Below are 22,150 nucleotides of genomic sequence, written 5' to 3'. Positions count from 1 at the left end.
AAGGATTTGGGCCTGTTGGCGCTTTAAGTCCCTATAAGTTATGTCTGGTGAAGGATTTGATCATTCCTCCTGATTTCAAGCTTCCGGCTTTTACTCTCTTTGATGGTACTGGAATCCCTCTAGATCATCTGACCATGTATTGTCGAAGGATGCAGCCATATGTTCATGATGAAAAGATATTGATTCACTTTTTCCAGGAAAGTTTGACGGGGAGTGCAACTCGGTGGTTTACAAGCTTAGATCCGTCTACTGTTGAGACCTGGGAGGATTTGGCTAACTTATTCCTTAAGAAGTATGAGCATAACATGGAGAAGGTCCCTACCATCTATGATCTTCAGTGTACTGTCATGAAGGAAGGAGAAAGTTTTCGGGATTGGGCCCATAGATGGAGAGACTTAGCATCCCAGATGCACCCTCCATTGGCGGAACAAGATCTGGTTAATGCATTCATTGACGCACTTCGAGAGCCTTATACTTCAAAAATTGCTGGAGGGGGGCATGCAGGTTTAGGAGAAATGATCCGAGCAGGGGAACGTATTGAAAGATGCATGCAAAGAGGAAATATTAGCATTAGCGTCCCGATGCTTGAGAAGCCAGAGTATCAGAAGGGAGGGAAGATGAAGAAGAAGGAAAACGAGGTGCATACCGTTAATTATAGTAGCAATCCCACTTATGGGTCTCCCACTTCTAATTACAGGCCGCGAAGCAATGCTCCCAGGCTGTCTAGTCCATATAACCACCATCTAAACTCAAATTCCTACCCACCACCTCAGCAATCTTATCGACCACCTCAACAGACTTACCAACCACCTCAGCAAGCTTATCGACCACCTCTGCAAAATTACCAGCCACCTCAGCAAGCTTACCAACCACCCCGCCAAAATTACCAAAACTTTGAAAATAACCCTAGATCCCGAAGGCAGATAGAGCAGTTCGCTCCGATACCCATGACTTATGCCCAATGTTATGACAAGTTATTGTCTAATTCAGCTATTGCACCTATCCCGGGAGGAGGACCCCAGAATCCACCTTATCCTCATTGGTACAACCCTGAGGTGACGTGTGCCTATCACGGGGATTCACCTGGACATTCAATTGAAAATTGTCTGACCTTCAAGAGAATTGTGCAAAATATGGTCAATTCTGGATGGTTGAATTTTGATGGGATCAGGAAGCCCGATGTGACCACTAACCCTTTGCCGGATCATGGCAATGGAGGTACCAATGCTGTTGAGGGTTCAGGTGAGTTTAGGAGGAAAATTGCAGAGGTAACTATGTCTTTGAGTTTGGTGTTGGGTGCTTTGGAAAATGAAGGACTTATTAAAAGAGAGGAGTTGGACTTGACGTTGAGATACGATGGTTATGATGAGTTGAAGACTTGTGAATTTCACAAAGGAGTTGAGGGACATTCTCTGGAGAATTGTTTTCAATTTCAAGCAAAGGTGCAGGATTTGATTGATAGCAAGAAAGTAGTATTTGGTGTGAAGTCAGGGTGCCTGAATGCAGTCAATGTTATTGGGGATGAATTCTATAAAGGACCAAGGCCTGGTGGGAGGACGAAGCCAATTGTTTTGCAGTACTTTTTAGAAGATCAACCGTTTGTCAAAGGTCCACATCCTTCAAAGCCTTCTTACGTAAGTGATAAGGCTGTTCCGTGGGTATACGAGAAAAATGATCTTGAGGTTGCTGTGGATAATATCTCAGGGGTGAGTAGGATAACCCGAACTGGACGGGTTTATTCTCGAGAGGAGTCAGGTGACCCAATGTCAGGAGCGGAAGCTGAAAGGAAAAGGAAGGGCAAGGACGTTGTAGGAGCGGAAGAGAATTTGAAAGATTTGAAGAAAGATCATATTGTATGTGAGGAAATTAAGAAAGCAGTGACTGATGTAGAAATTCAGGAGTTTCTGAAGATTGTCCGTCAAAGCGAGTATATGATTGTAGACCAGTTGAAAAAGACCCCGGCAAAGATTTCCATCTTAGAATTATTCATGAGTTCGGAGCCACACTGTAAAGTGTTGTTGAGAATGTTGAATCAGGCCTATGTGTCAGAAAAGATACCGACAGAATCTTTTGACGGGATTGTCGGAAATGTGCTCGCAACTCACTTATTATCATTTACTGAAGAGGAAATTCCAGATGAAGGGATGGGCCATAACAAAGCGTTGCATATTTCGGCCATGTGTAGGGGTTTTGAAGTGGCAAGTATTTTGATCGACAATGGATCGTCGTTGAATATCCTACCAAAGGAGACTTTTGATAGGCTGCCAATTGACAGATCATATTTGAAGCAAGTACTAGTGGTGGCTAAAGCCTTCGATGGAACCAAGAAGGACATAATGGGGGAGATCGAGGTCCCTTTGGAGATCGCAAATGTTACATTCAATGTCCCCTTTATGGTGATGGATATATCGCCGACTTACAGTTGCCTATTAGGTAGACCGTGGATCCATACTGCTGGTGCTGTACCATCGTCTTTACATCAAAATCTCAAATTTGCTCACAGAGGAAGAGTTTATATTGTTAAGGGCCAGTCGGAATGGATGGTGGCTAGCGTTTCAAACTCACTCCATATTGATGCGCCCCTGCAGGGGATTGAAAGCTCCTTCCAGTCCTTTGAAATTGCTACTGCCAGTTTTGTGAAGGAGGAGCAGCTTCTGGTGCAGCCCCGTTTATCAAAAGTGGCTAAGTTTATTGGAAGAATTATGCTAAAGATGGGATTCCGACCAGGGGGAGGTTTAGGCAAAGAGGAGTAGGGGATAAAGAAGCCAATAGTTGCATTGAAACAAGCTGAGCGCTGGGGTCTTGGGTTTAAGCCAAGTAGAGCTGATAAGACACAGATCCAGGCTGAGAAACAGGCAAAACGGATCGCTCGTTTTGAGGGTCGAGAGCAGGATGTTCCGAAAAATTCAATCCCCTGGCTTTATGACAGTTTCGTGTTTGGAGATTTCCTGGAAAAGGTCAATCCTCTCAATGCAGGGGCAATTCCAGGGAAATTGATCCTTAATCTTCCTGTTGATCAAGTGGAAATGAGTCGAACTGGGGCAAATTTTGGAGAGCTGTGTGAGCAGTTGGAAGGTTTTCATGTTGCTTTTATAGAAGAGGGTCAGAACTTTGCTGCTAAATCTTATTATGTCATCCCTCGGCCTCCAGGTTTTGAGCTCAACAACTGGACCAGTTTTGAGTTGCCAGTCTCGATCAACAGCCTTCAAGAGTAATCTCCATATGCACTATGATCTGTGGTCTAGCTCACGGCCACTGATTGGGTTTTTGTAATGAGCATGTCTCTACTTTATCTTTTGATGAATTCGCATAGTATGGCCTTTGCATGTTCTCATGTTTCTGATGATTCTGCTATGCTTATCATAAATAAAAATCTTTGCTCAAAATTCTCACATCTATTCACCTTATTTCACGCATCACTTCTAAAAAATCCAAATCTCACACATTCCATTTTAACAGGACTGAAATTGATGATAATAAAAAAGATGAACCGAATGAACCAGATTTTGGGGCACCCATTAACAATGTTGAATCTGATTCCGACACTGAGGATGAATTTGAGATGTCGCCAGAAATGTTAAGGCAAGTTAACCAAGAGGAGAAGATAGTTCAGCCGCATAAAGAAATAACTGAGGTTGTTAACTTGGGAACTGAAGATCAGAAAAAGGAGGTTAGGATTGGTGCAGCTTTTGAAGGAGGAGATAGAAAAAGATTGATAGGTTTGCTGCATGAATATCAGGACGTTTTTGCATGGTCATATCAAGATATGCCAGGACTTGATACCAACATAGTGGTCCATAAATTGCCATTAAAACCAGATTGTCTGCCGGTGAAGCAAAAGTTGAGAAGATTGAAGCCGGAAATGCTTTTGAAGATTAGAGATGAAGTAAAAAAGCAATTTGATGCAGGATTCCTTGCTGTAGCAAAATACCCTGATTGGGTTGCAAATATCGTACCAGTCCCGAAGAAAGACGGTAAGGTTCGGATGTGCGTGGATTACAGGGATCTTAATCGGGCGAGCCCGAAAGATGACTTTCCTTTACCCCAAATTGACATATTAGTAGACAATACTGCTAAACATTTTGCGTTCTCCTTCATGGATGGATTCTCAGGATATAACCAGATCAAGATGGCACCGGAAGATCAGGAGAAAACTACTTTCATCACTTTATGGGGTACCTTTTGTTACAAAGTCATGCCATTTGGTCTCAAAAATGCGGGAGCTACTTATCAGCGAGCCATGGTTACTCTGTTTCATGATATGATGCATAAAGAGATTGAGGTGTATGTGGATGACATGATTGCTAAGTCAAAGGAGGATGAAGATCACGTGATTAACCTGGAGAAGTTGTTCAAGAGGTTGAGAAAGCACCAATTGAAGTTGAATCCCTCGAAATGCACATTTGGGGCAACCTCAGGGAAGTTGTTGGGTTTTATTGTCAGTAGGAGAGGTATTGAAGTAGACCCGGATAAAGTGAAGGCGATTATAGAGATGCCGGCCCCTCGCACCGAGAAAGAAGTCAGAGGTTTCTTAGGGAAACTCAATTACATTGCAAGGTTCATTTCACAGTTGACAACTACGTGTGAGCCAATTTTTAAGTTACTTCGGAAGAATAACCCATCAGAATGGAATGATGAATGTCAAAGTGCCTTTGAGAGAATTAAACAGTATTTACAAAATCCACCGGTCTTGATGCCTCCGATTGCTGGGAGCCCGCTTATTCTCTACTTGACTGTGTCGGACAATTCGATGGGGTGTATGTTAGGGCAACATGATTCATCCGGGAGGATAGAGCATGCAATCTACTACTTGAGCAAGAAATTCACTAGTTGTGAGACAAACTACTCCATGTTGGAGAAGGCTTGTTGTTCATTGGCATGGGTTGCGCTTAGGCTCAGGCAATATATGTTGTATCACACTACTTGGTTGATCTCGAGGATGGACCCAATCAAGTATATTTTTGAAAAACCATCTCTTTCAAGGAGGATTGCAAAATGGCAGATGTTGTTGTCAGAATACGATATTTTGTATGTTGCTCAGAAGGCAGTGAAGGGAAGTGCAATAGCAGATTACTTAGCAGAACAGGCGATTGATGACTCTCAGCCTATGAATCCAGGGTTCCCAGATGGAGAAATCTTGTCCTTAGAAATGGAGAGCCGGAAAGATATGGACGGATGGGTTATGTTGTTTGATGGCGCTTCTAATATAGTTGGTAATGGGATTGGGGCTGTGCTTATTTCTCCAGAAGGAAAAGTTACCCCGTTTACTGCTAAGCTTTATTTCAACTGTACCAATAATGTGTCTGAGTATGAGGCCTGTGCCATGGGAATTCAAGCTGCTATTGATGTTGGGATTAAAAAGCTTCAGGTTTATGGTGACTCTCAATTGGTGATCAGGCAATTGTGTGACGAATGGGAAACCAGGGATGCCAAGTTAGTCCCGTATTATCAACACATCAAAAAGTTGATCAAATTTTTTGACTGTGTGGAATTTGATCAATTCCAAGAGAAGAAAACCAGATGGCAGATGCTTTGGCCACTTTGGCAGCCATGTTTGGTTTGGACCCTCGAGGAGAAGTGGAGGTTATCAAGATTGAGAAACGTGAAATTCAGGCACATTGTTTGAATGTAGTAGCAGAACCTGATGGTAAACCCTGGTATTATGATGTGAAGCAGTATTTGGAGAAAGGAGAATACCCTCCAGAGGCCTCAGATAATGACAAACGCACCATCCGAAGGCTCTTAAGCTCTTTTTTCTTGGATAAAAATGTATTGTATAAGAGAAGCTCGGGATTTGTGCTTCTTCGATGCATGGATACTGATGAAGCCAAGCAGATTATGGAAGAGATTCATGAAGGAATATGTGGTACTCATTCGAGTGGATATTCGATGGCAAGGAAGATATTGCGAGCCGGTTACTATTGGCTTACCATGGAAAGAGATTGTATTAGATATGCGATCAGATGCCATAAGTGCCAGATTTATGCTGATAAAACTCATGTCCCAGTGAACCCTCTGCGGGTATTAGCAGCACCTTGGCCTTTTTCAATGTGGGGTATCGATGTTATTGGCCCTATCGAGCCCAAAGCTTCCAACGGACATCGTTTCATCCTGGTTGCAATTGATTATTTTACAAAGTGGGTGGAAGCAAATTCTTATGCTAAAGTGACAAGTAACGTTATCGCCCGATTCTTGAGAAAAGATATTGTATGTCGCTATGGGGTTCCCGAAAGGATCATTACTGACAATGGCACGAATTTCACCAGCAAGATAGTAAATGATTTATGCGATCAGTTCAAGATCAAGCATCATAATTCATCTCCTTATCGTCCCAAGATGAACGGGGCTGTTGAGGCGGCTAACAAAAATATCAAGAAAATCATCCAGAAGATGACAGAGAATTACAAAGATTGGCATGAAAAGCTTCCTTTCGCTTTATATGGGTACCGAACTTCGGTGCGTACATCCACTGGTGAAAGTCCTTTTGCTTTAGTATATGGGACAGAGGCGGTCCTTCCCATTGAAGTAGAAATCCCGTCGCTAAGAGTAGTGATGGAGGCCAACTTGGAGGAGACGGAGTGGGTCCGAGCCCGGTACGAACATCTAAATTTTATTGAGGGAAGAAGATTGGGAGCACTTTGTAGAGGACAACTTTATCAAAGACGAATGATAAGAGCACATCACAAGAGAGTGCGTCCTCGTTGTTTCAGAGGAGGGGATTTAGTACTAAAGATGATTCAGCCACCTCAAAGAGATCACCGTGGAAAATGGACTCCTACCTACGAGGGACCATATGTGGTGAAGAAAGCATTCTCCGGTGGAGCGGTAATTTTGACAAAGATGGACGGAGATGATTTGCCTCACCCAGTAAATGCCGATGTTCTCAGGCGGTATTATGCGTAAAAAAAAAAAATCCCGCTAGAGTGAAAACCCGAAAAGGCGCTCTAGGCAAAAATTAGAAAAAAAAAAAAAATCCCGCTAGAGTGAAAACCTGAAAGGGCGCTCTAGGCAAAAATTAGGGACAATAAGAAATTTTATTGAAGTGAAAACCCTTACGGGTACTTTAATTATGGCTGCAAATTTCGGTTGAAGATTGTTTGAAGAAAGGAGGTTGAGACATGAGTATGTTGGTTGTTAAGTTGTCTTTCATTGACATTGGTGCGGAGTACAAAATCGGCTTCGTAGTTGCCTGATCAGATGACAGTTATTTGAGCACGCACCCAAAACTGGGGCAGTTTTTGGGATGCTCTTTATGCTATCATTGGTTTGTTCATTAAACAGAGCGAGAAGTTTGTTGGCAGAAATGGAGGGCTCAGAGACAATCTCAGACGAGTCAGATTTGATCATTGTTAATTGGGTGCACACCAAAACTGGGGCAGTTTTGGTGGAATCTTTGAATTATTACATATTTCATCTTGGAGAAGTTGGGTTTGTCCCTTCTTCCTTTGACTTCTCTACATTCTTGTACATACCTTTGTCAATCGGCACTCGTCCTTTCAATAAAAATGGTGAAGAAATTCATTTCTATAGTTTTGTCACTTGTGGCATCTGTTTTCCATACCCCAACTCCATTCTCAATCCATGTTCCAAAAAGTTTATCACCTGCATTCATTAATTGACATGCATGGCTATACTATTGAATTTATCACTGATAAAGTTTTGAACAGGAAATGTGGAATATGCATTAGGACATTACTCTTGCTAGGAATTTGATTGGATTTTGGCATCTTAAGCTGGAAAGGATTTGAATAAAAGACTTGAAGCCGAGGTAAGCATTAGCAGGAAAGGGAAGATCATAATCATGTGACGCGCACAACGAAATGAAAATAAATCCAGATGAATTGGCAGCCTTGAACTCAAAAGTGGGCACACATGCAAATAAGCATAGAAGAAGAAAAGAGATAGCTGAAGGGTTGAGTTTGGGAATGAGCGAGAGCCTTTGCTAATCGGCATAGAGAAGATACATTGAAAATCCAGAGTCAGAGAATCAAACCCTACAAAGAAGCAGATTTGTTCTAGCAATTCGCAACTGTACGCGTGACTGAGGACGGCAGAGCCTTGAGAGAGCATGCATTCACTCGTTAATGAGACAGCCATATTTGAGCAAAATAGGTCATTACATGCATCATTTTTGCATATGGTTTGTCCTCTTTGTATTATGGCAGGTTTATGCAGAAGATACCGCTTGGACGTAGTCATTCTCCTCAAATCAAAGCATATCATCTGCTCGAAACATCTTTCTGTCAAGGTGAGATTACAAAAAACTCCCGAGCAGCTTTTCTCAAAAAAAAAAAACAAAACAAAACAAAAAAAAACAGCAACAACAAAAAAAAAAAACAACAAAAAAAAAAACAAAAACAAAACAAAAAACAAAAAACAAAAAACAAAACAAAAAAAACAAAAAACAAAAAAATCTGTTTTCAGCCAAGTCGGGAATGGCTCCAGTGATCCCGAGCAATTTTTCTCAAACAAAAAAGCATTGGCCAAGCCAGGGATGGCCCTATGATCCCGTGCACATTGTCTTTTTCAATTTACAAAACCCACTCCAAGTGGGATTTCATTCAAGCATTGGCCAAGCCGGGGATGGCCCTATGATCCCGTGCACATTGTCTTTTTCAATTTACAAAAACCACTCCAAGTGGGATTTCATTCAAACATTGGCCAAGCCGGGGATGGCCCTATGATCCCGTGCACATTGTCTTCTTCAATTTACAACACCCACTCCAAGTGGGATTTCATTCAAGCATTGGCCAAGCCGGGGATGGCCCTATGATCCCGTGCACATTGTCTTCTTCAATTTACAACACCCACTCCAAGTGGGATTTCATTCAAGCATTGGCCAAGCCGGGGATGGCCCTATGATCCCGTGCACATTGTCTTTTTCAATTTACAAAACCCACTCCAAGTGGGATTTCATTCAAGCATTGGCCAAGCCGGGGATGGCCCTATGATCCCGTGCACATTGTCTTCTTCAATTTACAACACCCACTCCAAGTGGGATTTCATTCAAGCATTGGCCAAGCCGGGGATGGCCCTATGATCCCGTGCCCATTGTCTTTTTCAATTTACAAAACCCACTCCAAGTGGGATTTCATTCAAGCATTGGCCAAGCCGGGGATGGCCCTATGATCCCGTGCACAAATGATCCTGAGCACTTTTTCAGCCAAGCCGGGAATGGCTACAGTGATCCCGAGCATCTTTCCTTATCCTTTCCGTACGAAATTCGGTTAGCTACACCTTTGTCTGCCTTTTACTGCATAAAAGACATACAAAGGGGGGCAGGTGTAGTAACCGGTTTTCGTCCGGCCAAAACAAAAAATACAAAAATAAAAAATAGAAGAAACAAAAATAAAAAGAAGAAACAAAAATAAAAAAAAAAACAAAAAAAAACAAAATGATAAAGTGGTAAAAAGAAAAGAAGAGAAAAAGGGGAGTGAAATCGGTGGAAAAGAAGAAAAGGGGGAGAAAGAAGAAAAAAGGGGAGACGTGGGGCAGAGTAGGAGAAAAGAAAGAGAAAAAAATAAATTAGAGAGAGGTGGCGTGAGAGAGTGGAGAAAAAAGAGGAAAAAAAGAAGGAAAAAAAAACAAAAAGAAAGAAGAGGAGAGAAGAAGTGGCAGGATTTAAGGGGGCAAAAAAAAAAAGAAGAAGAAGGAGAGGAAAAGAGAGGAAGGAAAGAGGAAGAGAAAAAAGAAAACGGGGAAGGCAAGAAAGAAGCAAGAGCAACGGGGAGGAAGGAAGAGTAGCGGGAGGTCGAGAGAAACAGCAAGGAGAAGAAAAGGATTCAGTCTTTTCTAGCTTGGGATCGAAAAGGTGATGATTCACACACACTTTTAATTTTAGCTATGATTTTTGTTTGTGTGTGTGTTTCAATCTCTGCAAATTTTCGGATATCTATTTGCTAAACCCATATGTTGCTCCCTACCCCCATGCTTAAGCCGGATTCATTTCTTTGACCAATACCAGTGTGAATCGTGTCATACCGGATCCTGTTTCAATATCGTTGGTTCGATTTCATGGTTGTGGTTTTGTAAAGCTTTCGGATATGTTCCTCCTGGTTCTATTCCAATGTGTAGGATCTATAATACGTTTTGGATTTGAAGGATGTTTATTTGTTCTTTGTTGTTGATGTCCGGTTTAAACATATTGTTAAGGTTGATGTCTGTATGTGGGTTATAGGTGCATATAGGAATTGCATAAAGATCCAGTCTGTACAAACATTTGCTTATGCTCAATTTGTATATCTATTATATGCAACTAGTGTATATGTGTTTGCATATGGATATGGGTCTGTCATGTACATGTTTATATGGTAGATATATATATATATATATGAGTTTGTTTGTGTCCATACATTTATATATGTATATATATATGATGTGTATATATTATGGCATGTGTGTTCGTGTGTATATATATATGTATATATATATGTATACAGTGTTGTGTATATATATATTGTGAGCATGTATATGTGTATTATATGGTGAGTGTGCGCATGCATGCATGCGGCGTGTGTGTATATATATATAGATTGTATATGTGTTCGTATATGTATATATTCTAGTTTGTATATTTGTATATATGTGTTTATGTATGCATATTTATAATGTATATGGACTTAATTTGATTTGAGTTTCTATGACGTTGGATCCCATTTGACCATTCTTGTGTTTGTGTTTGTGTTTGTTGGGCTTGGATCGGGCTTGTGACCGCATGGGCCGAAGGGCGACTTAGAGGATTTGGGCCGGATTTGAGCAATGGGTCTCGTGGGCAACATCCCAATTGTTGTATAATATTTTATATTTGTCTTGTGTACATAATTGTAAAGAGTAAGCCTTGTAATTGGATAAAAAATAGTGGATGTAAAAATAGAAATGCATACATAAATATGTTAGGGTGTTAGAAGCATATAGATATTAGGAGATGATTTTGTGAATGATGATTGCATTAGAATGCATGCTTAGGACTTTGATTTCTCACATTATGCCATGTCTTAGATGCATGTTAGGATTGTTTAAATGCCATGAAAATAAATGCAACGCGTTAGTCATTGGATTAATCCAAGCCGTCTCACATTAATAAAACACATCAAGATTAAATTATGGAATCCTTATGTTTTCTTTAAATACCAAAGAGCCTTCAAGATATTGGGGTTCCATTGGCATTCATTGAAAACATTTGGATTTCGTGGATCCTGAAAGCAAATGTGTTTTTAGGGATTAGGAGAATTTATTTACGGACTCAACGGTGGGTTTAAAGATATTTGACCCATTCAATGAGCCATAAATAGATTCTTTCTTTTCTCATGAAGAACATAATTGTGAGTAAGACTTAAATTGAATATTCCTTGATTGTGGGCCCTTTTGGTACATCAACCAAGTCCTCAAGAGTCCCTTCTTCCCAAATATCCAAACCCACTCCAAGTGCTACCTTATCCAATCTTTGGCCAAGCCGGGAATGACCTCGATGATCTCGTGCACACCTTTTTTTCAAAACCCCCAAACCCACACCAAGTGGTGTTTTCTCCAATCCTTGGCCAAGCCGGGAATGACCCCAATGATCCCGTGCACCTTGTTCTCCAAACCACTCCAAGTGGATTTTTCATTTACATCCCAATAAAACCCATCAAAATGGGATTTTCAAAAACAAATTAGAGCCAAATAGGAAAACATTCAAAGGTAACCGTTTTCGGGAGTTGTGGGGTGCCTAACACCTTCCCCATGCTCAATAGACCCCCTTGCCCATTTTTCTCGTAGACCAGAACGGATGTCCAATTGCATCCTAAAAATCAATTGGTGGCGACTTCATTGTTTTTTTCAAGCCGGTTGCTTCACATACCCCCACAAACATGTGTAATGTGCAAGTGTAATTGTTTACTAAAAAGAGTAGATGAAACAAGACTCAGTTTAAAGAAACCTGGATAAGATTGTGTGTTCTTAACTCAAATTCTTATGTGTGATAACAAAACTAAATTACTTCATATGTACTTGCAAAAGAGATGACACATGACAATAAATTTTTCTTCGTTTTTTTTGAAAATTTTCTCACGCATAATGTATCCGACCCCCAAGCTTAAATTGTGCATTGTCCTCAATGCAATTGATCACAATAAAATCACAACCACACAATAAGAAGGGAAGGAAAAGATACAACATGATATTGAGGGTCTTTGGACAAGCTTCCCATTCAATCATCCCAGTCGAAAATGTTTAGCTTGAGCTAAATCTGCAACTGTCTCAATGAACCATCAAGTGGAAATTTCGTAGCTCGAGCTAATTTTACCCCTGTCCAATAGATCCTACAGGAAAGAAAATCGAAATATCAGGATTTATATCTAAGAACTAAGTAAAGAAATAAAAAAAAATAGAATGAAAAAGAACTTGGGTTGCCTCCCAAGAAGCGCTTTATTTAACGTCTAGGAAAGACGTAGGGCAATGCATTCATTCAAGTGATAGACTTGGCAGCATCATAACCAACTTCAAGATATGGTTTGAGGCCATGCACGTCAACTTTAAACTCTTTGTCCCTCTGAAAGTTTTGATTATCAACAGCTCTATTGGGGTATACTTGAGCAACTTGAAAAGGACCGTGTATTCTTGAATGTAATTTCCATGGAAATAGCTTGAGTGTAGAGGTGTTCAAAAGGAATTTTTGGCCCGAAGAGAAGTCTTTCGGTCCAATTGGCATGTCATGAGTGGGCAGCAATTTAAGTTTCAATTTAGGAGCTTCTTGTATGGAGGGAAAAACTCGTCTCACCAAAATCAATCAAAGTTTTTCAAATCGTAAATTGCCAATAACACAAGGGATTGTAAAACTCCCTGGATCTTTCAACTTTGGTGATAATTTATTAAGTAGAACAGCACTGCACTCTTCGTTTAGCATCACCCTCTCATGCTCCGTAAACTTCCTTTTATTAGTGCAAACATCCTTGAGGAACTTGGCATATGAGGGAACTTGTTTAATTGCATCCAATAGCGGAATGTTGATGTGAACTTTCTTGAACAATTCCATGATATCCAGCATGTGTCTGTCTTTCTTTTGCTTCTGAAATTGTTGAGGAAAAGGTAGAGGAGGTATGTAAACTCTCTCCTTCAATGGGGCAACCGATGGTGCACTAGGAGGAATTAATTGGTCACTTTCCTCTTGTGAAGATGGAGGCACAACTGATGTATCTTTAACTCTCTTATCCCCCAAAATCACATCCTCATCTTCTCTGCCATATGACTTGCCGCTTCGTAGAGTTCTAATTGCCTTTGCATGCTCCATACCTCTTGAATTAGCTTCGGTTTGACTCCTCTCATTCACCACATTAGCTAGCTGTCCCAAGTGTATACATAATTTCTGAATTGAAGCTTGCGTAACGTGCATGAATTGGGTAAACATATCTTCAAGGCAAGGCTTCTTCGGCTCGATGGTTGCTCAAACTGTGGAATCATTGAGGACTGTCCTAACTTATTTGTCCATGAAAATTTTGCGTGATCTCTCCAACCCGGATTGTACATGTTAGAGTAGGGATTGTACCGAACTATATTTTGTGAATATATTCGGGATGCAGTCTCCTCTTGCCATATGGGATTGTGTGGACACGTTTCAATAGTATGCATAGTGCTAGAACACATAGCATATACCTCTTTCTTTCCAGTCAGTAGCTTCAGCTCATGTCTCAATTTTGCCACTTCTACTTCTAAAGCTGAAGTAGAATTAATCTCATAGAAACAAGTCATTGTACCTTTCCCAAAAGTTTCTTCTCTTTTCTTCCCTTAGCCTTTTTTTCTTATGTCATGAAGTTTAAGCTCAACCGCAAGTCAAAACTCAAATAAGATCGTTTCCTCTCGGTCTAATACCAATCAACCACAAAAATTTGTTCATTGGTTGATTTGGCTCGAGCTACAGAAACTTTCCTCGAGTTAAAACGCACTGATTCTGCAACCTGCAAACAAAAATTGAACAAAATTAAAACTAAGTAAAGCACAAATAATTAATCGAAATGAATAACACAATCCCGGCAACGGCGCCAAAAACTTGATAGTAATTTTTGATCCCTTAAAATAAGCAAACAAAAATCTCAAATTGAAATACTTGCAAGCGCACAAGACCATAGTAGAATAGGTTATGCAAAAACGAGGTCGAACCACAAGGATTGGATAAACAATACGATTAACTACTATACTAAACCTAGCAAAAAAAACAATTATTGGGAGATGATTGATTTTAGATAGCAAGTGACGAAATTAAAGTAACGAATTAAAGAAAACACAAACTTGTTGATTTTGGTTGTGAAAGCAAATTTATGAAAGCACTAGGACAATGAATCCATCTTAATAATCCTCTCTAGTTGTTGATTACCTCACCTTTAATCCACTCAATCGATGTTGTTGGCGAATCCACTAAGGCGTGAATTACCTATGGTATCTAGGCTAATTCGTTTATCTTAACATGCAATTTGGTTATGGTATCTAACTCAAATATGAACATGCAAGATGTCCTTAAGTGCAAGAATTCATTAACATGCCATGTAAACCCTAGGAGTATGGTATCTACCCTAGGCGTTCCCGATTCCTAATCACAAGAAGCTGGTCTCAAACCCCGTATGGTATCTACGTGAGCTTGCATCAAATTACTTAATTGAAAACTTAGTTGGTGGCCAATCATCCAAGAAATCAAACAAGTATATAGCACAATGATTAGAAATCCAACATCAAAAGAGCAATCAAAGATAAGAACAATAAACAAACTAGAGAATCATATTAAGATTTCATCACGCCCTAGCAAAAGTATTTAGTTACACATAGTCATGAATGAAAACCACAAGAAAGGTTAGAGAACACCCTAGAAAAGTCGGCTGAATATCTCCGTGTCTGAACCTCTAAAAGTCCTCCTTAAATAGCTCTCTCAAACCCTAGACTTCCTATACAACAATTACTAAAACTCCAAGGAAACCTACTTATGTAATAATTCTCGCAAGTGCACAAGAGTCTACGAATAGTACAGTGTATGCAAGTACGAGGTCAATCCTACGGAGACTAGTTAATCTAATTAATGTACCTAACTTGATGAATGATTGAGATTTGGGAAAAAAGGAAGGATGATTGATGTAAATAAAATAAAATAAAAACAAAGAAATAAAATTCAGATTTTGTATCCAATAAGAGAAGAACACTAGGGCAATGATTTCACCTAGTAATCCTATCACAAGCATCCAATTAACAAACACACAATTATGGTTTCGATTCAAGGGTTGATTCTTTCTTAAATATGTTGGTTCGTTCGTTCGCGGTGCCAACAAATATTATTAACAATGGATTAATCCTGATCGATTCGCAGTTTTTAACCCAAGGCTAACAACTCATTACGATCTAAAGAACTATAACAACCAATCAATCCCCTAAACCTTGTTCATGGCAGTCGACAATTGATTTCCTTAATTTCAGTTCCACTAAGACACGTGAATTCGGTTCGTTCCTTAGTCCTAGCTAGATGAATCTAATTGAGCATTCAATTGGTGGCCAATCAACCAAACAAACAATAGATTATAAACATAGAAATTAAAGACAAGAATCATCAACCAAAATTATGCATTCAATTAATTGAAGTACTTGGAATAATCATACTAGGCTACATCAAGCCCTAGCAAAGGAGTTTAGCTACTCATGTTACAAGAACACAAAGAAACTAAATATGGGAACGCCATGACCAAGAACAAAAACAAAGAGAAAAGCTAGAGACAAGAAGAAGAACAAAAGCTAGAGAATGTGGCTCTCCAATTCGTGTTCTATTGTGCTAGACGACTCCCTTTTATAGTGACAAAAGCTTCCTTCAATTAATGTCAAAATTCAAGTCCAATTCCTTGTATGACTCAGTCTCTTTGTTTCCTTCTTTCTTGCCAGAGTATTTCCTTCAAGATTCCTTCATATCAAAGCTTCCTTTTGCCTTCCTTCCTCTCACGTTTCTTTGCTTTTTATTGTCAAGAGGTGGCCCCACTTCTTTCACTCTTCAAAACCTTCCAAGATTCACTTTCCTTGACAATTTCACACGAGTAGACACTAGCAAGCCTTGACTTTTTATTATGTTCTTGTACTTATTTCCTTTCTTCTATCTTTCTTGATCTGCAAGTATTCTTCATTCCTTAATTGTATTGATTCATCTCAAAGCAAGTATTGAACTTGGGTCTAAAGAGTCTATTTCATCACTTTCCTCATAAATATTCTGAAAATCAGAATAATGAAAAGTTATGTAGAATCCATGCTTAGTTCAACTAAAAGAGACAAAAACAAATGTAAAGTGAAGTATAAAAATATGTAAAATATCATGCTATCAAATACTCTCACACTTAGCTTTTGCTCGTCCCCGAGTAAAATAAAATAAAATAAAAATAAAAAACCTAACTCACTTTCGCAGGAATCGCGGTGACACTCAGCATGTGACACAAGCCTTTAAACCCCTAGGTGTCCCTAGTGGATGAGTTATAGTCTCGTGAGGGTTTACCAGAACGACACCCACAAACATTTAAAATAGTCCTTCCATTCTCGCTCAAGCATCAAAGATGTCTTATAAACTAGTCATTAGTTAAAGAATTTCACAAAGAATCATACTCGAATATATATGATTTGAATTAGGCCAACATCACATAACATATCTCAATCGAAATAGTGCACATTCAAACTCAATTTCAACTTCTCACAAGGAATACTCTCAAGATTCACTCAATTTAGAGGTAGTAAAGTGTTTGCACTCAATTAATCTCATGAAAACAGTCCTACCATATGCTTGCTTGTCCACCTATTCTACACTATTAAAAACATGTAACTTCATGAATCAAGAGGTCTTTATTCAAGGTTGTAATGGGCCCAAGGGTGAAGGTAAAAAGAAAAAGTGGTATAGGAAATCACAAAATTTCTAAAGAACTAGTAGAGCACAAAAATTAGGGCGTATATCATCTTGCTGGCCCAATCTTCAATCTCAATATTCAATGCTCCATCAATTCTTCACAACTTCAAGATTTCTTTCACTATGCACATAAACTTCTCTTTTTTTTCTTTCTTCTTTTTTTTATTCTTTTTTTTTCATTCATTTTTTTTTTCAGACAATGTCGAATCATACTACATATCTTTCTTCTTCTTCTTCTTCTTCTTTTTTTCTTTTTCAATACATTAATGCACATGTGTTCGACATCACATTTATTCTCAACCAAATAACATCCCAAAACAAATAAGAACTCCCCCACACTTAATTCTTTTCATCATCAAACTCAACATACTTGAACACCATCAATACTTGAAAAATCTCATGGTATGCTCTACTAATCCCTTAGAATTAGGTAAGTAATTGTTTTTCGGGTTAAAGAGTCAAGTAGATAAGTTTCATGAATAAAAAGACTTATTTAGGCTCAAAGGGCTTTCTAGTGGATAAATACATTAGGATATAGGCAATTTGGCTATAATGGTATCATCCTAATGCCTCAATCATATTCATGTCATCACATGTATCAATATAGTCTCAAAAAAGTTTAAAGCAAGTTCTAGAGAAACATATAATCATGAGAGCACACAAGAAAGAAATTGGATTGATATGCATAATGTATCAATCATATAGGCTCAAAACTCACAAGGGTAACTATGCAAGTCTAAATCAAATCCAAACATGCTTCTTTCTTAATCAACATATCATGTTAACATTGGCCCATATATAAAAATTGTAATTCAAGCTCAATTCTAGTGGAAATTCTCTTTACTAACAAACTAATTTTAGACCTAAACAATTTATGTCTCATCATCGCATTGGAAGGAACTAAAATTTTGTTTTCAAAACAAGCTATTCTCACCCCCACACTTAAATTATGCAATGTCCTCAGTGCATGAAATAATGTGAAAAATAACACGAAGAAAAAGTACTGAGTTAGAGCGATACAACCTAACTGCGAAAACATTCGGGAAGTAATTCCCACGTAGAATTCTGCACTGCACAGCTGTCATAAAATCATCAATTTCTCCTTCATCTGAGCTCGGATTCATGAACCGTAAAATTCTGTAGAAACTAGACATCCATAGCTTTCTGTACATATATGGCTTGCATTCTGGTTCGTTCTGAGTTGCTCCAGAAAATCGTTTCAATCCAGTGCTTTGGCACAACTTTTCTTTTTGCGTTTGATGCACAAATAGCAAGTCAATTCAGTGTGGGCTGAGTGCTCTTCTCTAATGAACTAAAATAATATACAATAAAAGGAACGAATTTACCGGATGGGTTGCCTCCCACCAAGCGCTTTATTTAACGTCTAGGCGAGACGTAACTCTTCAGGTAGCTAAATTAGTGAACTTTGAAGCCCACTTTCAGTTCATTGGGTTGTAGCAATCGCCTTCCTCTAGCCACACCTAGTTCAACATCCAAAGTATGCCTTTCATTACTCAGAATTGTAGGAGCAGTCGATTCCTCAAAAGGATCTGAATATCCTTTTTCCCTTTTTCCGAAAATAACTTGTTGCAAAATATTAGCTTGTGGCGCTTTCACAATGGAGGAGAACATGTTAGTTGATAAAGGAAGGGACTCAAAGACGGGAGTATGCTTACCTCTCTCATATGGCATGACTCTAGGTAGATTCATAGACTCAACCTCAGTTGGATGTCCTTTCTCCACAATGTAATCTGTAATAGTGAGCACTTTCTCCATTGATTTCTCACCTTGTGCTGCATTGGGCTTGAAGGTCACTGTTTCTTCATTGTTAGTCATTGTTAGCGTGCCTCCATACACATCAATTGTCATCCTTGCAGTTCTCATGAATGGTCGCCCCAGAATCAATGGAAGTTCTTCTCCTTGATCTTGGCAATCCTGCATATCAAGCACCAGAAAGTCAATTGGAAATATTAGTCCATGTACCTTAACCAAAACATCTTCTAGTACTCCCTTAGGATATCGAATAGATCGATCAGCCAATTGGATGCCCACGGAGCTCTCTTTGAGTGCTCCTACATTCAAAGATTCAAAAACAGAAAGAGACATTAGATTAATTGATGCACCCAAATCCAATAAAGCATGTTCAAAATTTTTGTTGGCTATGCAACAAGGTATATTGAAACTCCCTAGATCCTTAAGCTTTGGCGGCAACTTCTTCTGTGATATGGCACTACACTCTTCAGTTAGTTGAACCACCTTATTCTCATCTACTTTCTTCTTTTCTTGCACAACAGAAGTGTCACGCCCCTCTCTCCTAAGATATACCGAAGTATACCTATACCACAGGAACGTGACCGGCAGGGGACACCCCATCCCCCGAACCAGATCCCAACCAGATCCCAAATCTACAACTAACCCAACAGACATAATAATAATAATAATAAGAACTACCATAATATCCCCAAAGTACATCCACCTATGTACATATACAACAGCAGAATAATAAAATATATCTACCCGATACCAAACCGTATAGTATATACAAATACAATACAAAAAGTTCCCACACCCACTAAAGAGTCAGCCCAAGGCTACACACCAGCTCACGCATCCCGCTGCTGACCGCCATCACCTACATCCAACTCACCTGAAAGGGGATAAAGAAGAGGGGTGAGCCACAAAGCTCAGTAGGGCGTAGAGAGGAAACGTCAATATCCATAATTAATAAATCCAGAAATATAATGCATAATATGCAATACAGTAAATATACATCCATCAGTAGCCAACCAAATAGCACAATAGCCGATAAGGCTAAACAACACTGGAACCACCCACACTGGTCTCCAGAAATCCATACACCAATCCAATCAAGTAAAATGGTAGCCGATAAGGCTATCCAACACCGTAACCACCACACCAACTCCCATAATCCAGCAACAATAAATCACCCCTGGACCCACCCTAATCCCCGTAGGGTGTCTCAATCCAGGTCCACACCAAAACTGGATGAGGATCGGGTATCCCGATAGCATAGCCTACACCAGAGGGCGTCCCCTGTGATGCACCCCATCTCAGATGGTCCACCGGTATATATATATCCGGTCTGTATATGTACATATATCATCCATCAAAAATCCATATCTGATCACTTGGGCTCCTATATGGGCCCATAATCCACATCCACATCCACATCCACATCCACAGCCACAGCCACATCCACATCCAACACCTCCAATCACCTCACTCTCAGAAAACATATCGACAGTGATATATATAACAGGGAATATAAATCAACATGCAAACAGGTCGTATTTCCACCCCCGAAAATCGACAAAACCATAATATCACCAGAGTCCGTAAACCGGAACTCTAAAGTCACATGCAAGAGTAAGGAAACCCCTACCTGGAAATCAGAGTGCTAAAACCAAGCACGCGTCCTTGACAAACCCCTAACTCCAAAAGTTAACCCGCTTCGAATCTCAATCGTGACCACCGTCTACACCGAAAAACACGATATATGAAAATACTGTAAAAATACGGTCGGTCAACTAAGTCAACATCCAAATAGTGACGGTCAAAGTCAACAGTCCAATAGTACCGAGTCAAATAGTACCCAACCGGGTCAAATAGTACCCAACCGGGTCAAACCGGGTCCAATAGTACGCAGCCGAGTCAACTCGCCGGTCAACAGAGTCAACTCACCGGTCAATCGAGTCAACTCGGCCTGACTCGGTCAACTCGCCGGAAACCCATTTAACCCCATCGCCGGCGATCCGACCACCCAAACCTGTCAAATCTTATATCAAATTGAAGAACTCGATGAGATAAACTCATAGGTACCTGAAACACGTTAAACCGTCGCCGGAATCGGCCGGATCGACCAAAAGAAATCAGAGGAAATCGGAACTTCAAACTCCGATATCTCCCTAACCACAACTCCGATCGACGTGATTCAAGTTGGGTTATACTCGTCTCGTCAATACGCTTCTTTTGATACCGGTGGTGTCGCTCACCGTCACCGGAATCGGAAAATCGCCGGTAACCGTGAAGGAGAGAAAAGAAATGTGGGAGAGGGAAAAAGAAGAAAAAATCGCGTGAGATGTTTTTTTTTTTTTTTTTTTATTTATAATATTTTTCACTTACAAAAACTCCAACCTCTCCAAAAACACCCCTAACGAAATTGTTATAATTAACTTCAAAAATTCATAATAAACCCAATTTAAATCTGACTTAAATAATTCTTACTCCAAAAATTTTCTTTTAAAATTCCCCATTTATTAAAAATATTTTTATAGTTTTATCACAATTTAATTTTTATTCTCTTCAAACACCGGTTCACCAACACAGAGGTTCCCTCCACCACAATCACCACGAGAAGATACTATGAATAGTGTAAAATTAGACCAGGATATTACATCCTTCCCCCCTTAAGAGAATTTCGTCCCCGAAATTAAATCATACGTAGGTAGTAAATAAATCCGGAAATCTAGTCCGCATATCCAACTCCAACTCCCAAGTCGTCTCCTCCACTCCATAATGTTGCCATATCACCTTAACCAAGGGTATGGTCTTCGACCGTAGTCGCCTCTCCTGTCTATCCGCAATCCTAATAGGACGTGTCTCAAAAGTAGCATCCTCACCAATCTCCAAGGTAGACCAATCTAATATATGAGAAGGGTCCCTATGGTACCTCCGTAACATAGACACATGAAATACCCCATGTACTCCTGACAACTGTGGGGGTAATGCTAATCGATAAGCTACCGTCCCCACCCTTTCCAAAATCTCAAATGGCCCTATAAATCTAGGGGCTAACTTCCCCGCTCTCCCAAACCTTTGTACTCCTCTACGAGGACTAACCCTCAGGAAAACATGATCCCCCACCTGAAACTCTAGAGGTCTACGTCTCTTATCCGCATAACTCTTCTGACGTGACTGAGCTGTCAGAAGCCGCTGTCGAATCACTGTCACCACCTCAGTAGTCTGCTGCACCATCTCTGGACCCAATAATGGTCTATCTCCAACCTCTGACCAACACAACGGTGATCTACAAGGTCTCCCATATAATGCCTCAAACGGTGCCATCTGAATACTACTCTGATAGCTATTGTTGTACACAAACTCCACTAAAGAAATATGAGTCCCAATCTCCTCGAAAGTCTATCGCACAAGCCCGAAGCATATCCTCCAGAATCTGAATAGTCCGCTCACTCTGCCCATCCGTCTGAGGATGAAAAGCTGTACCGAAGTTCAGTTTCGTCC

This window comes from Tripterygium wilfordii, chromosome 16 (genome assembly GCF_013401445.1).
Source record: "Tripterygium wilfordii isolate XIE 37 chromosome 16, ASM1340144v1, whole genome shotgun sequence".
NCBI classification, from domain to species: domain Eukaryota; kingdom Viridiplantae; phylum Streptophyta; class Magnoliopsida; order Celastrales; family Celastraceae; genus Tripterygium; species Tripterygium wilfordii.
Note: the sequence above shows the minus strand (reverse complement) of the source record.